This window comes from Thermobia domestica, chromosome 16 (genome assembly GCF_964235325.1).
Source record: "Thermobia domestica chromosome 16, izTheDome1.hap1.1, whole genome shotgun sequence".
In the NCBI taxonomy this organism is placed as follows: Eukaryota; Metazoa; Arthropoda; class Insecta; order Zygentoma; family Lepismatidae; genus Thermobia; species Thermobia domestica.
In genome coordinates this window covers 111,055,013-111,068,702 of record NC_137469.1, presented here as the reverse complement: position 1 = coordinate 111,068,702, position 13,690 = coordinate 111,055,013, and positions in this window count along the sequence as shown.

Below are 13,690 nucleotides of genomic sequence, written 5' to 3'. Positions count from 1 at the left end.
GAAACGCATGCTTAGTTTCCAAATTTCCTTCTTGATTCCTCGGATGAAGCAATCATTCCATGTCTGGCTTTATGACCAAAAACTTTTGTGGAAACCCTGGAAACTTCTTTTACGACTCGTTCAACTGCTTGTGAATGACATTGAATTCCTGTAAATTCCAGTGGTCCTATTTCAATCTTTGCCAGCAATTCTTCATCTGACATTGAGTTTACAAGTGAAGGTGGTGTTGTGACGGAAGCATCCCAATCAATCATCTTGTAGTAGTTTTCTGCTTCGAGATGAATCATAATATTTGATTTACAAAATTTTCTCACTCCAGCTTGATTGGTCGTTCTTGCAACAACAATCTTCTTTACTGTATCTTTTCTTACTTCAATGTCTGGATCTGCAAGAGCTGCAAGAAGAATATTTTCACTGTGGGCAAAATAACAATTTAACTTTAGAGATCTTATTGCAGCTTCCTTCATCTCACTATCGGGTAAATTTCTAACTTTCTCCAAAATAAAATAGAAGCTACGTGATCCATCAGTGCAGTTGGAATGGGTTTTTATCTCGAACCAACTTGGAGCATACACTCTAACGATGTAGGTTACAAGATGCAATAGGTTTTTGGATGGATTTCGTGTGCTCATGAACAAACGAAGGGTTCGATTGACGAGCGTCAACCACCTGGCGTGATTAAGGGCACCTGGAGAAGCAGTTTGTAAAAATTTTATAACAGCAGCATCAGCGTTGTCCTTTCCCTTTTGTACTGCGATGCAAGCCTTCAGCAAATACTTTTGATCAGCGCTAAAATCTTTTGTGATATTCACACAAAATTCCTTGAGATTTCCAGTGACGGGCTGGAAATCAACTATTGGAACATCCCGTGGATCAAAACTTAGCATCTTTCCGATATGCCCCGAAAATCCCTTTGGACCAGTTGTTTTGCCATCAATATTTTTAAAAATTTCTCTTAGTGGAAGCTCATTCAGATGCAATATACAAATGAACCACTGTAAAGGTCGATTTAAAGCTGTTTCCAGTCGACGTATAATTCCAGAATGTTCGCCGGTGTTTGTATTTGTTCCATCACATACCACAGCACGCAAAGTAGCTGTCGAATCCGTGTCACGTATAACAGAGAGTATTTCATTTGAAATATCTTCTTCTTTGCCACTTTGTGGAGCAATATGATCTACGTATTGCTCACTAGGATATGCAATAATAACGTAGTGATCCTCCTTCTTTGTTAGTTGCCCTCCATCTGGTCTGGTTTTATCTATGCGCCCATCAAAACCAACACAAATTAGCCTGCGCAAGTCAAACGAACGAGATTCTGCTCCCTTGTCTCTCCAATAAATTCGCTGTCTCTGCAACTTTGTTGGTTCTAGTATATTTTCCGGTTTATCCGTTTCAGGTCTTCCAGGAATGATTAATTAATTTGATAGCATCTCGGTTACTAACGCCAGTTCTTTCCATCATTTGGCTTAAGTTTGGGTACTGATGCCTATTTTGTGCTGACCGTTTTTCGGAATCTGTATATTCAGACTCGAATGTGTTTGCTTCATAAGGTGATTCATCTTCCAAGGCATCACTTGCTTCATTTTCTTCTATAAAGTTGAACTGACAGGCAGTAGTTTTAGTCGTAGTTAGGCTTTGCAAATGCTTTTTCCTAAACCGATTTCCTGGTCCTTCCTCTCTGCTTTTTTCTGAAGTGAACTCGAAACAATCTTGTCAATCGAACCGATTACCATTTTCCGCCCCGAAGTCTGATCTACCCAGAAATTCCACTCAATTTGTGGTACTTTTGTGGCGCATTTACACAACTGCCTGTCCATTATTTTGTTTCTAACACACTTGCAAGTACAGATATCAAATACTTGTTTGAAATTACTGAAGTCCGCTTTGAATGTAAGTGATGTGCGCTTTGCTGGTGGATATTTTTGGAGCTGTTGGGCAAGTCGTATGAGCTTTGAAAGTTTGCCCAAAATGCTGGAATATACAATGACTGGAATGCTAGCATTTTTTTTTGGGGGGGGGTATGGGAATCAGGTAAGAAGTGAACTGGATAAATCTTTATTCATCAATTATGTACTGCTTTGGTAAAGATGGTACTCTTACTCCCAGCTATTAGAGGGTTACGCCCTCTCTTTGGCATAGGTGTCAGTAGATATACATTGATTGTTAAACATTGTGAGATGGTCAAAGTGCAATTATATAAACATGAGAAAAAGTGAGTATATAAAACTAGGTATACTGATAAATAATAATAATAATAATAGCAATAATAACAATAAATCAAAAGTAGAATAAATATGTGAAAAATATACAGATGGTGATCAGAAAAATGGAAACACCTTAAGGAAATTGCAACTTACCAGATTAATATGGTGTCAGGCCACCTTTCGCCTTCAGAACAGCCTTGATGCGACGCGGGATGGAAGCATACAGGACGTGAATTGTAGCAAGTGGAATTTTACACCATTCCTCGTGCAGGGCATCGGCCAGTTCTGTGAGAGAGGATGGAGGTGGAAATTGTCGCCGGAGTCGTGTTTCCAAGACGGACCACAGATGTTCAATTATGTTGAGATCTGGGGATTGGGCGGGCCAGGGAAGGTGTTGAACTTCATCCCGATGTTCCTCAAACCACGCTGCAACAACGCAGCTGTGTGAATGGGTGCATTATCATCCTGGAAGATGGCGTCATTGTCCGGGAACAACATCCGGACCATAGGATGCAAATGGTCTCCTAAAATTAGGACAATCGTTGGCATTGATTCGTCCGCTAAGTGTGACCACAGGACCCAATGAAAACCATAATATGGCGGCCCAAAACATTACCGAGCCGCCGCCATGTTTCACAGTTGGGCAAAGACACTACAGATCATAAGCTTCTTTGGGCGTTCTCCACACATAAACACGGCCCGTGGTTGGGAATAGGATGAAAGATGACTCATCCGACCATATCACACGTTTCCAGTCCTCAGCGGTCCAAGTTGCATGGTCGCGGCACCATTTGCGGCGTGCGAAAGCGTTATGGTCCCTGATGAGCGGTTTGGCCCGTGCAACACAACCCCGTAAGTTCATATCATGTAATTCGCGGTGGACTGTGATTGTCGAAACAGGCTGGAGGAGGTGCTGATTGAGTTCCTCCGTCACTTGCTCCGCAGTGGCACGACGGTTCTGCGTGGCAATGCGCTTTAATACCCGGCGTGACCTGTCACTCATGATTTTCTTCCGGCCACTGTTCCGCTTCCCCGATGTGGTTTTCTCATGCGTTGTGTAGGCCGTCATCACCTTCGACACTGTCCCACGCGACACACCCAACACAGTAGCCACTGCCGTCACACTCACTCCACATAACCGCGCACCAACAATTTGCCCTCTTTGAAAATCTGAGCGGTCTCCCATTTTACACTATCTCCGTCTGCTGCAACCACTGGACACTACTTTTCCACTGCGCCTGACGTAGTATGGAGACCGACCTAACACACCACCACCAGCGGTCCGGCGCTGCTGGCGCCACGACACCACTGCCAACCCATACATCTGACGTGTTGCCAACTACAGGTGTTTCCATTTTTCTGATCACCATCTGTATATGTATACGAGGTGCTAAGGTATTAAGATGATGGAAAACAAAATGTATAACTAAAGTAATAGAATTTAGAGCGATGATGATGAGGGATGAGATGAAGTGCAGAGACGACACAAACATAGTTGTATTAGAAAGACAGATGCAGTGTTAAATCTTCTGTCCCGGGGCGACTCGGGACTGATGAGGACAGGGGGAAGCCCTTGTTAATAATGAGAATTACTGTGCTAATATGAAAAAATATGAGGAAGATGATCATTAATGAGGTAAATATCATATATTTCCCGTTCATCAGCAGTCAGATGTGCATTTTGAACAAACAGAGATACTAAGATGTTTAAAGGTGAGGGTTTATACCGAAATGTAGCATCAGTAAGAGCATCAGTCTGCAGAATGTCCAAGAATAACGGATGACCTGTTTGTATACGGGAAGTTATGTACCTTATTCGTAGTTCTGCGAGGTGTTTTGTGACTTTTGAGAAGTCGATATACTCATATGTAAGCCATGTAGGGTAAGGAAACTTAATACGATTCGCCAGCCGAATAGCATGTCGCTCCATTATGCAGAGTTTTTCGTAATGTGACGCAGAAGCATTGCTTCAGGCGGTGTGTTCATAAGTGAGGATGGGACGGAGGAACGCTTTATAGGTATGAAGTAGCACTTCAGCTTTCAAACCCCAAGTTGTGCCTGTGAGACGACGCAATAGATTTAAACGAATTTTAGCCTTAGCTGTTAACTTTTTCAGGTGAGCATTCCAAGTGAGCTTTGAGTGAAAGACCACGCCTAAGTAGGTAGCTGTAGAGGAAGGGCGTACTCGGTACCCATCCACATTTACTTTCAAGAGATTTGGATTTCTGTAAACTATGGAACGCCTGTTCGGAGGTAAGAACACGATTGCTTGCGTCTTTTCTGTATTAATAGTTAAATGCCATCTCTTGCACCACCTGATGTAATTATCGAGAGTTCGTTGTAAAAGAGTATTAAGTTGTTGGATAGTTTTACCAAGAGCGAGAAAAGCTGTGTCGTCTGCGTATTGAAAAGTAAAACATCACGTGGAACTGCAGGGATGTCAGAAGCATAAAGGATATAATAAAGGGCTGAGAGCCGAACCCTGAGGAACTCCAGTAAACGGAAAGATAGGCCAAGATAGAGCATTACCCACTTTAACATAAGCAATGCGATTTGTAAGGAAAGAATATACTATCCTCAAATAGCAAAGTGGAAACTTAAATGATTGTAATTTTTTAATTAAGCCGTAATGCCAAACTTTATCGAAAGCCTTTTCTAAATCCATAAGAATGAGGCAAGAAGGGAAGGCTTTATTATACTGGTTAGTAATTATGGAGCTGAGACGAAGTAGCTGGTCATTTATGGAGAAATTAGGCCGAAAGCCTGCTTGATGGATGGGTAGTAGAGTAGTTGTCTCAAGATACTTATGAAGACGGCAGACAAGAATTTTCTCAAATATTTTACTGAATACTGATGTCAGTTGAATTGGTCTGTAAGAGGAAACAAAATGCACTGGCTTGTTTGGTTTATGGAACATGCAAATTTTTGAGACTTTCCAATCTGGAGGATAGAAACCAGTTCTGAGAATAAAATTATATATCGCCACCAGTAGCAGTAGAAGTGATTGCGGGGCTTCTTTTATATGTCGATAACATATGCTATCAACCCCAGGAGCTGTGTTCTTTTTCCGCTTGAGGGCTATGTGGAGTTCATCTGTAGTAATGGGTGCGGGGAGTGGATGTTCCAGATCAATGGCATGATCGGCAGAAGGTTGTAAAGCAGGAATGCAAAAGATGTCTATCCGTTCAGAGATCTTAGAGGCAGCTGTCGGAGTAAAAACGCTCTGTAGCTGACTAGCAAATGCGGTAGCTTTCTCTTCGTCGGAGAAGAGAGGAGTGCCATCTGCAATTAGAGGATAAGTTGTTGACGTATTCTTGCCAGTTAGTTGATTAAACCTCTTCCAATAGCGAGATGGGTGTGCTTCTTCGGATAAGGTATTACAAGTCTTAATCCAACTGCGACGTTTATATGTAGCAAGATAGTTGCGAACCGCTCGTTGCCATTGGCGATGTTGATGAAGATAGACATCATTCCCTGTTCGATAGTATTCACGGAGATGTTGACGAGCCTTGTGTATTAGAGTGACATACGTCGGTGGTAATTTTGGCTTATGGAGAGTTACTTGAACAGTTGGAACATTATGATGAGCACTGGTTCGTATTGTCTCAGTGAGAGTAGTAAGACACGAAGCCAACTCAGGCTCGGTAGCTGGTGCTGTTACACTTGAAAGAGAGTGTTCGATGTCTTGCCGAAAATGAGGCCAATTCGCTTTGTCAAATCTAGGAACACTACGCGGGGCTATTACCGGTCGTTGCGGTTGTCCTCGAGTTAATGTTAATTTAATTGGATGATGATCGCTTCCGATGGAATCGAGAACTTCAAGCTGGCAGTCATTAATAAGATTTATAGATGTGATGACGACATCTGGTGTAGTCTGACTGATTGGTTTAGTATGACTAGGAAGGACATGAAGATGCAGCTGTAGATTTTTAGTTAAGAACTGCTGAAAATTTGCCTTTTCGCGAGCACTACGACTATGGATATTAATATCCGCCATGATGATAATATTACGAAAGTTATGGGCTATGTATTCAAAATACTGTAATGGTATGGGTTGGCGTGGTCGAATATAGATAGTGCTAAAATTAACTATTAATGATGGAAAATATATAGAATAAAATAAGTATTCCGGCATATCGACAAAAACTTGAGGAGTGTATGCTCTTACTGGATATTTGGAAAAATAACCTATTGCAACTCCGCCTTGAGCACGTGCCATATGATTGGGATAATCGTGGCGCTGCAGTTGATAACCAGAAATATGGGTTAACAAGTTCGGTCTTAAGGCGGTTTCGTTAAGTGCAAATACATTAATATGTTCCTCATATAATAATGTTTCGAATAGCAGCTTATGTTGTGAAAAGGATCGAATATTAACGAAAAGGAAAGTAATCCCCATGATGTAAAGTAACATATGCATGGCTTTAAACAGCAGTTGGAATGCTAGCTTTTATTGTAATAGTAAAGGGTTAGGGATTTAGAGAATTCTTTATTCATCATTTGTTGTCATTGTGATAATATTCCTAACCCTAGCCACTAGGGGGCTACGCCCTCTCTTTGGCACAGGTGTTATTACACATTAGTTTCATTGCATTTGTTGATGGACTATGTGCAATTGTGAAATGAAAAGGTTGAAAGAAAAAATATATACATATCTAAACATGAAATCGTGTAGAAAACATTAAATATAAGTGCAGAAAAAAGAAATGCATATACAATAAACATACATATATAAAGGTTGCTACTTTTTTTTAATGACTATGTAGAGAAAAGAGTGTATAGAGTTGTGTTTTGATGAATAAATATAATGCAGATGAAAGATGAAATGAAGTGCATGCACGCCACAATCACAGACACAGTGTTAAGAAGACAAATGCAGATTAGTTCTTCTGTCTCGGGGCGGCTCGAGACTGATGGTGACAGGGGGAAAGCCTAGTGTTAGTGATGAAATTATATATTGTGCAAAGATGGAAACAAATGAGGAAGATGATCTGGTATATGATAAATTTGAAAGATATCGCGCTCATCGGCGGTAGGATGCTCAGTATTGAGATACAACGTAAGAAGGATATTTAATGGTGTGTGTAAGTACCTATACGGGGCGTCAGTTTCAGCATCAGCCTGTAAAGTATCAAGAAAAATGGATGTGAGACAGTCAGACGAGAGAGTATGTATTTCAAACGGATATCTGCGAGATGTTGAGGCAGTTGAGGAAAATCGATATGCTCATAAGTGAGAAAGTTTGGATATGGCAGCCTTATGCGATGCGCAAGTCGAATGGCATGACGTTCGAGTATTGACAATCGGTCATAGAATTTCGTGGGAGCGTTGCACCAAGCTATGTGTCCAAAAGTTAAGATGGGCCGAAGGAACATTTTATATGTATTTAGTAGCAATGGCGCGTTTAGGCCCCATGTAGTTCCAGTTAGGCGACGTAGAAGATTGAGCCGGATAGTAGCCTTTTGGGATATTTTCTCAAGATGAGCCTTCCAATTTAGTTTGGAGTCGAATACAACCCCAAGGTATGTAGCCGTTGAGGTAGGTTGAAGATGATTATCATTTAGTGTAATTTTGAGGTTTCGCGGATTGCGATGAACCTTGGAGCGGCGCTTCGGGGGTAAGAAGACCAATGCTTGTGTTTTCTCGCTATTGACAGTAAGCTTCCAATTTTTTACCACTGCATAAAGTCGTTGAGAGTGGATTGCAATATCGTGCTGATCTGATGCATAGTCTTGCCGAGAGCTAGAAAGGCCGTGTCGTCGGCATATTGAAATAAAAACACGTTTTGCATTGGTTTAGGTATATCAGAAGCATACAGATATATAAGAGCGGACTGAGGACAGAACCCTGTGGAACGCCACAATATGGAAATATAGGGTGTGAAATAGCAGATCCTATGTAAACATATCCTATACGATTAGTTAAAAAGGAATATATAAAGCGTAAGTAGCATATCGGGAGGTTAAGCTTCTGTAACTTTTGAATAAGGCCATAATGCCATACTTTATCGAAAGCCTTTTCAAGATCCATTAAAACTAGGCAAGATGGAAAAGCCTTGTTATATTGATTTGTGATTATTGTAGAGAGCCGAAGTAACTGATCATTAATTGAAAAGCCCGGTCGAAAACCTGCTTGGTGTATGGGTAGTAAGTCATGCTCTTGGATATGTAAATGGAGTCGCTGGACAAGAATTTTCTCAAACAGCTTACTGAAGACTGATGTCAGTTGTATTGGTCGGTAAGACGTCACGGCGTGTGCAGGCTTTTGAGGCTTAAGAAACATACAGATTTTGGATACTTTCCAATCCACAGGGTAAAAGCCTGTACGGAGGATAAAGTTGTAGAGTGCAACAAGTAGTACAAGTAAAGAGAGAGGAGCTTCTTTAATTAGCCGGTACGAAATATGATCGATGCCGGGTGCAGTATTTCGCTTCTTATGAAGTGCATGTTGAAGTTCATGGGTAGTAATAGGTGCTGTAAGAGGATGGTCGATATCGATGATGTGTGAGAGTGATGGTTGTAAAGCTAAAATAGAAGACAAGTATGTGCGTTGACGAGGATTGTGTGATATTGCAGGCGTAAAGACTGACTGTAATTGTGTTGAAAAGCATTAGCCTTATCTTGGTCTGTAAATAAAGGAACAGTTTTGTACAAAAGAGGATACGATATTTTAGTGCTTTTGCCCGTTAGTCTATGGAAGGTTTTCCAATAACGGCTTGGTGAGGCTTTATCGTTGAGTTTATTACAGGCACTGATCCAAGTACGACGTTTGTATGCTGTGAGATAATTTGTAACAGTGCGTTGCCATTTTCTGTGTTGATGAAGACATTCTTCGTTGCCCGTGCGTTTATATTCTCGAAACTGTTGTCGTGATTTGTGTATTAGAGAGGGATAATGTGGAGGCAATTTTGGCTTAGACGGATAAATTTTCTCTACAGGTATAGCTTGTTGAGCACCGCTACGTACGGCGTCTGTGATATGGTTGACAACATTATACATTTCAGTTTCTGAAGTTGGTGGTTGAAAAGTGGAGACACGGGTGTTGACAGTGTGTCGAAATTGAGGCCAATCAGCTTTATCATATCGGTGGATAATATGAGATTCTAGTTTTTGTAGAGATGGACGAATATTTTTGATGGTGACTTTGATGGGACAGTGATCGCTCCGGATCGTGTCAAGAACCTTCACCTCACAGTCGTTCATAAGCGGGAGGGATGTAATTACTACATTCGGGGTTGTTTGGCTAGCTGGTCGAGTGGGAGCAGGAAGATTATGAATGTGAAGTTGTAATGTATTGGAAACAAAGTCCGTAAAACGTTGTTTTTCTCTAGCGCTTCTGCTATGAATATTTATGTCAGCCATGATGATTATATTTTTAAAATTATGGGCTATATAATCGAAGAAAGTAAATGGTATTGGATGACCAGGGCGTATATATATAGTAGCTACATTGACTGTAAGAGAAGGATAATATATGGAGAATAATAGGTTTTTCAGGAAGGTGTGCAAATACAGTAGGATTGTACTGGCGATAAGGACGTTTGGGAGAAAAACCAATTAACACTCTTCCTTGAGCACGTGCGTGTATATCGTGGTAATCACATCGTTGAAGTTGGTAGCCAGAAAGTCGTGCTAAAGAGCCTGGTTTTAAAGCTGTTTCGTTAAGGGCTACGATATCGATTTGTTCTTCTAACAGAAGAGGCTCTAGAAGTACTTTATGCTGATGGAAAGATCTGATGTTGAGAAAAAGTAAAGTCAGAGCCATAATATGTACTGCCATATTGGTTTTAGACTGCTGTTTCTAGAGGTGCGATGTGAAAGTTAACGAAAGGTCCAGAATATGTTGCAGTAAAGTTAAGATTAAAGAGAGATTTGGCTTATGAAAGGGCAACACGAAGTATGTGCTCACGCTGAAAAGGAAAAACATTTTGTAACACAATTGTGATGTAACGAAGAAGATCTTCGACAGAGAGAGGTTGTGCGAAAGACTGTGAGGGTGGAGTTGCTTTGTCAAAGCTTTGTACTGACACTGTTAATTCTGGTCGTTCCGGTTCTGCGCGAGGTTTTCCCTTACAGCGGTAGCTGTATGTTGGGTGATTTTCGTTATAGGTAGAACAGTTTGGTGGTTGTTGTTGATTTTTACATGATTTTGTGTCGTGAGGTTGACCGCAATAGCCACATTTAGATGGATTAGGGCATTGGTTTGTAAAATGAGCGTTATAAGTTTGGCATTTTTCACACTGAAGTGGTAACGGCCCTGATGTCTTGGAAGGCTCGACACGATGAAGTTTCTTATAAATAGGAGCACCATGAGCTAACAGATAGTCAAGAGAGGTCTGATTTGCGACAAAACGCGTACCATATAAGTAGGGCCAGTACTATTTTTAATGCGAATGCATTTGTGAACCTCGATTCCTTCTAGTTTGAGATCTTCAAGAACTTCTTCATCGCTAATTTCTGGTATCACTCCCCGGATAACAACAGAAAACATGGGTGGTTTTCGAGGAGGGGATGGTTGTTTTGTCTTCCGATCTGCTTGTTTCGTTAATTTAGCTGTTTTACGAAAGATTTCGTAGGATGCTTTGTTTCGGAGTGTTATGCCAAAATTCGAGTCTTTAGAGCGAATTATGAATCCATTTCTAGTTTTAACAATGTTTTCCATACTTGCTCGAGGCAGATACTTGATTATTTGTAAGAACACCATTTTAGGATGAGTATATTTGGTATCGAAGTCTGTGACCAGAAAAGAATAGATTGTTTCTTTGGCTGTATAAAAAGATAAATTGCCAGAACCAGTATCCATAGCCGAGTCCAAGTTAGTAGGCAGAAAAGGAGACCGAGATCTATCACGAGGTCGCTTACTTGATTGAACAGAATCACCAGAATCGTTACGATCTCTGGGTCTAGTTGTTCGTAAATTGGGTTGACTGCCCCACGAAAGATGCCTAGTACGACCGGAGCGAGATACAGTTTCACGCTCTACTGCAGAAGAGCTAGGAGCCGGCGGCCCCACGAATTGGGGTAGGTTCCTGTGCATTGGTCCAAGGACCAGCACAACCTAACCGTGTGATTTGACAAGAGTAGTGATGAAAATAATAATGAAGATGACAATGATGATATTCCAAAAATGCAAGCTACCCTCCGAAAGTGTCAACTTTCGTCAATCCCCTAAATAGCGTATGTCTGTGATGCTCACAAGTGCGTATGCTACACCTGATCCTCGCTAATAGATTAATAGCTATAAGAGAGGCTGTGTTCTGCTCAAAGGTAAAGATGGAATGCTAGCTTTGTTCCAGATACTGACAAGTTTTAGGATAAAAGATTGTTGCAAGTTTTATGATAAAACTGCGTTAATTGTATCGAACAAACATTTATTTTAAGCAAAACAAGAGAAAAATGAAAATATGTATAAACTATAATTAAAATATGTGGTAAGGAAATTCTGCAACTACACGCAGAACCTTTTGTTTTACAAAAATACACTGACATTTGTGGTGTCATCTAGCGAGGAATTGGAAAATTACAAAATAATAAAATTACTGAATCAAATTCCAGTTGCGACCAGTAGAAGTGTGATTTTTTTAGAAATCATACTGAAAGTGTGCTTAGCACATGCAAGAGCAGCGATCTTCATTAAATTTGCATCAATTAATTTTTTTGCCCCGCCCTAACCCCCATGCTTTACCGTTGGGAGCAGACAGTCTGTATCATAGGCATGCGATGGTGTTCTCCATACGTAAACACGACCGGTTGTTGAAAACAAGGTGAAGGTCGATTCATCGAACCACATTATGTGTTTCCACTGCTCATGAGTCCACGCCTTGTGTCCTTGCACCACAGGATACTCCTCTTCGCATTTACTGCTGTGACCAGGGATTTGGCGATAGCGGCTCTGCCATAAATTTTTATTTTATGAAGTTCCTGTTGCACTGTTTTCGATGAAACCGGGTTCTGTAGGCCGGAATTGAGTTCAGACGTAATTTTCATTGCAGTGGTCTTCTTTTTAGCTGCTGCAATCCGTTTTAATGCCCTCCGGTCCCTATCTGACAGGATTGTCTTTCTACCACTGTTGTGCTTTGCAGACGTCGTTTGCCCATCCTCGTGACCTTGGACACAGTGCCTTTCGATACATCCACAATGTTCGCCACTGTTGCCACTGAAGCTCCAACCAGACGGGCACCAACGATCATGCCTCTTTGAAAGTTTGTCAGATCGCCCATTTTACCTCACCACTTTCACACCACGACACTCACAGGTGAAATGATTACTGTTAACGGAAGAGGAAGGTCCACATGACACATTGAAAGCAAAAAACGATCGGCAACCGCGACATGTGTTGTACAGTAGAGGGCCAAACTTACGTGTCCTGTATGAAGTGTTTTTAGATTTTTTGTTAATCCCCTGTATGTCCCAAGTGACGACATAAAAACAAATGACTGTAAGAGTGCGAAACTGAGCCAGGTATATATATGCTATATTTGTGATATATAGTTGCAAATATCAATTAAGTGTAACAAGTACCTAAAACTGTAGGTAGCTGCATTTTGGGACTCAGCAGTGTTTTCAATTTACAAAATACACAATGAGAATGATAACACACCGTTTCTAACTTAAGTACTACCCAACAATACTTTTAACTACTTCAACACTCAGAATTCCCACTCAATTCCCACTTGAACCACAGAACACTCAATTCTCATTTGAATATTCAGAAGTTCTAGGCACGGCTGAACCTTCCCAATGCGTGTTGGTACGGAAGAGTGTAGAATTAGCATTAACCATTTATATTTTGAATATTAATTACGGGACACCTGGGTCATGTTCGCTTAAAAACGGAACATTTAGGCGTCCCGTTTGAGAATTAGTAAAAACGGGACAACGGTTGAAAATAAGGGACTGTCCCGGCTAAAACAGGATGTCTATGGCCACCATGCACTATACTCTAATTATGACGGAAAGGCGCTCCCGATTCCGACGTCGATTGGTTAGGTGGTGGATTGATTTGGAGTCTAGTATTCTGTGCAGCGCCGAGGCAATTTAAGACGTGGACCTATATCTTAACGTGGAATCTGAACCACATAAGCTCCCACTAGGAATCGATCCCGGGTCTCCTGTGCCGAAAATGAGCACTCTAACTATTACGATTGAATTCCCCGCGATCCGGTGGCGCTATCCAGCCGGTTCGCTAGAACCGGTTTTTAAAATATTTTCAGTTCGCAGAACCGTTTGTTAAACCCAGACAACAGTAAATATTACCTAGTTATAGGGGGAGACCGGCGTACATTTGCCAACTGTTTTTAATTGCATGTGTGGTATTTTATCTGAAACCTATTTAGAAGTAAACAGGATATAATTATATTCCTTATACCTTTATGAACGAAGTGGAACAGGCATTTTTTCACAAAATGAATACTGATTTTCACTACCAATGAATGGTGAAGTGTGATCATGTGACGTTGGAAAATGTGCCCCGTATGCGGGGCA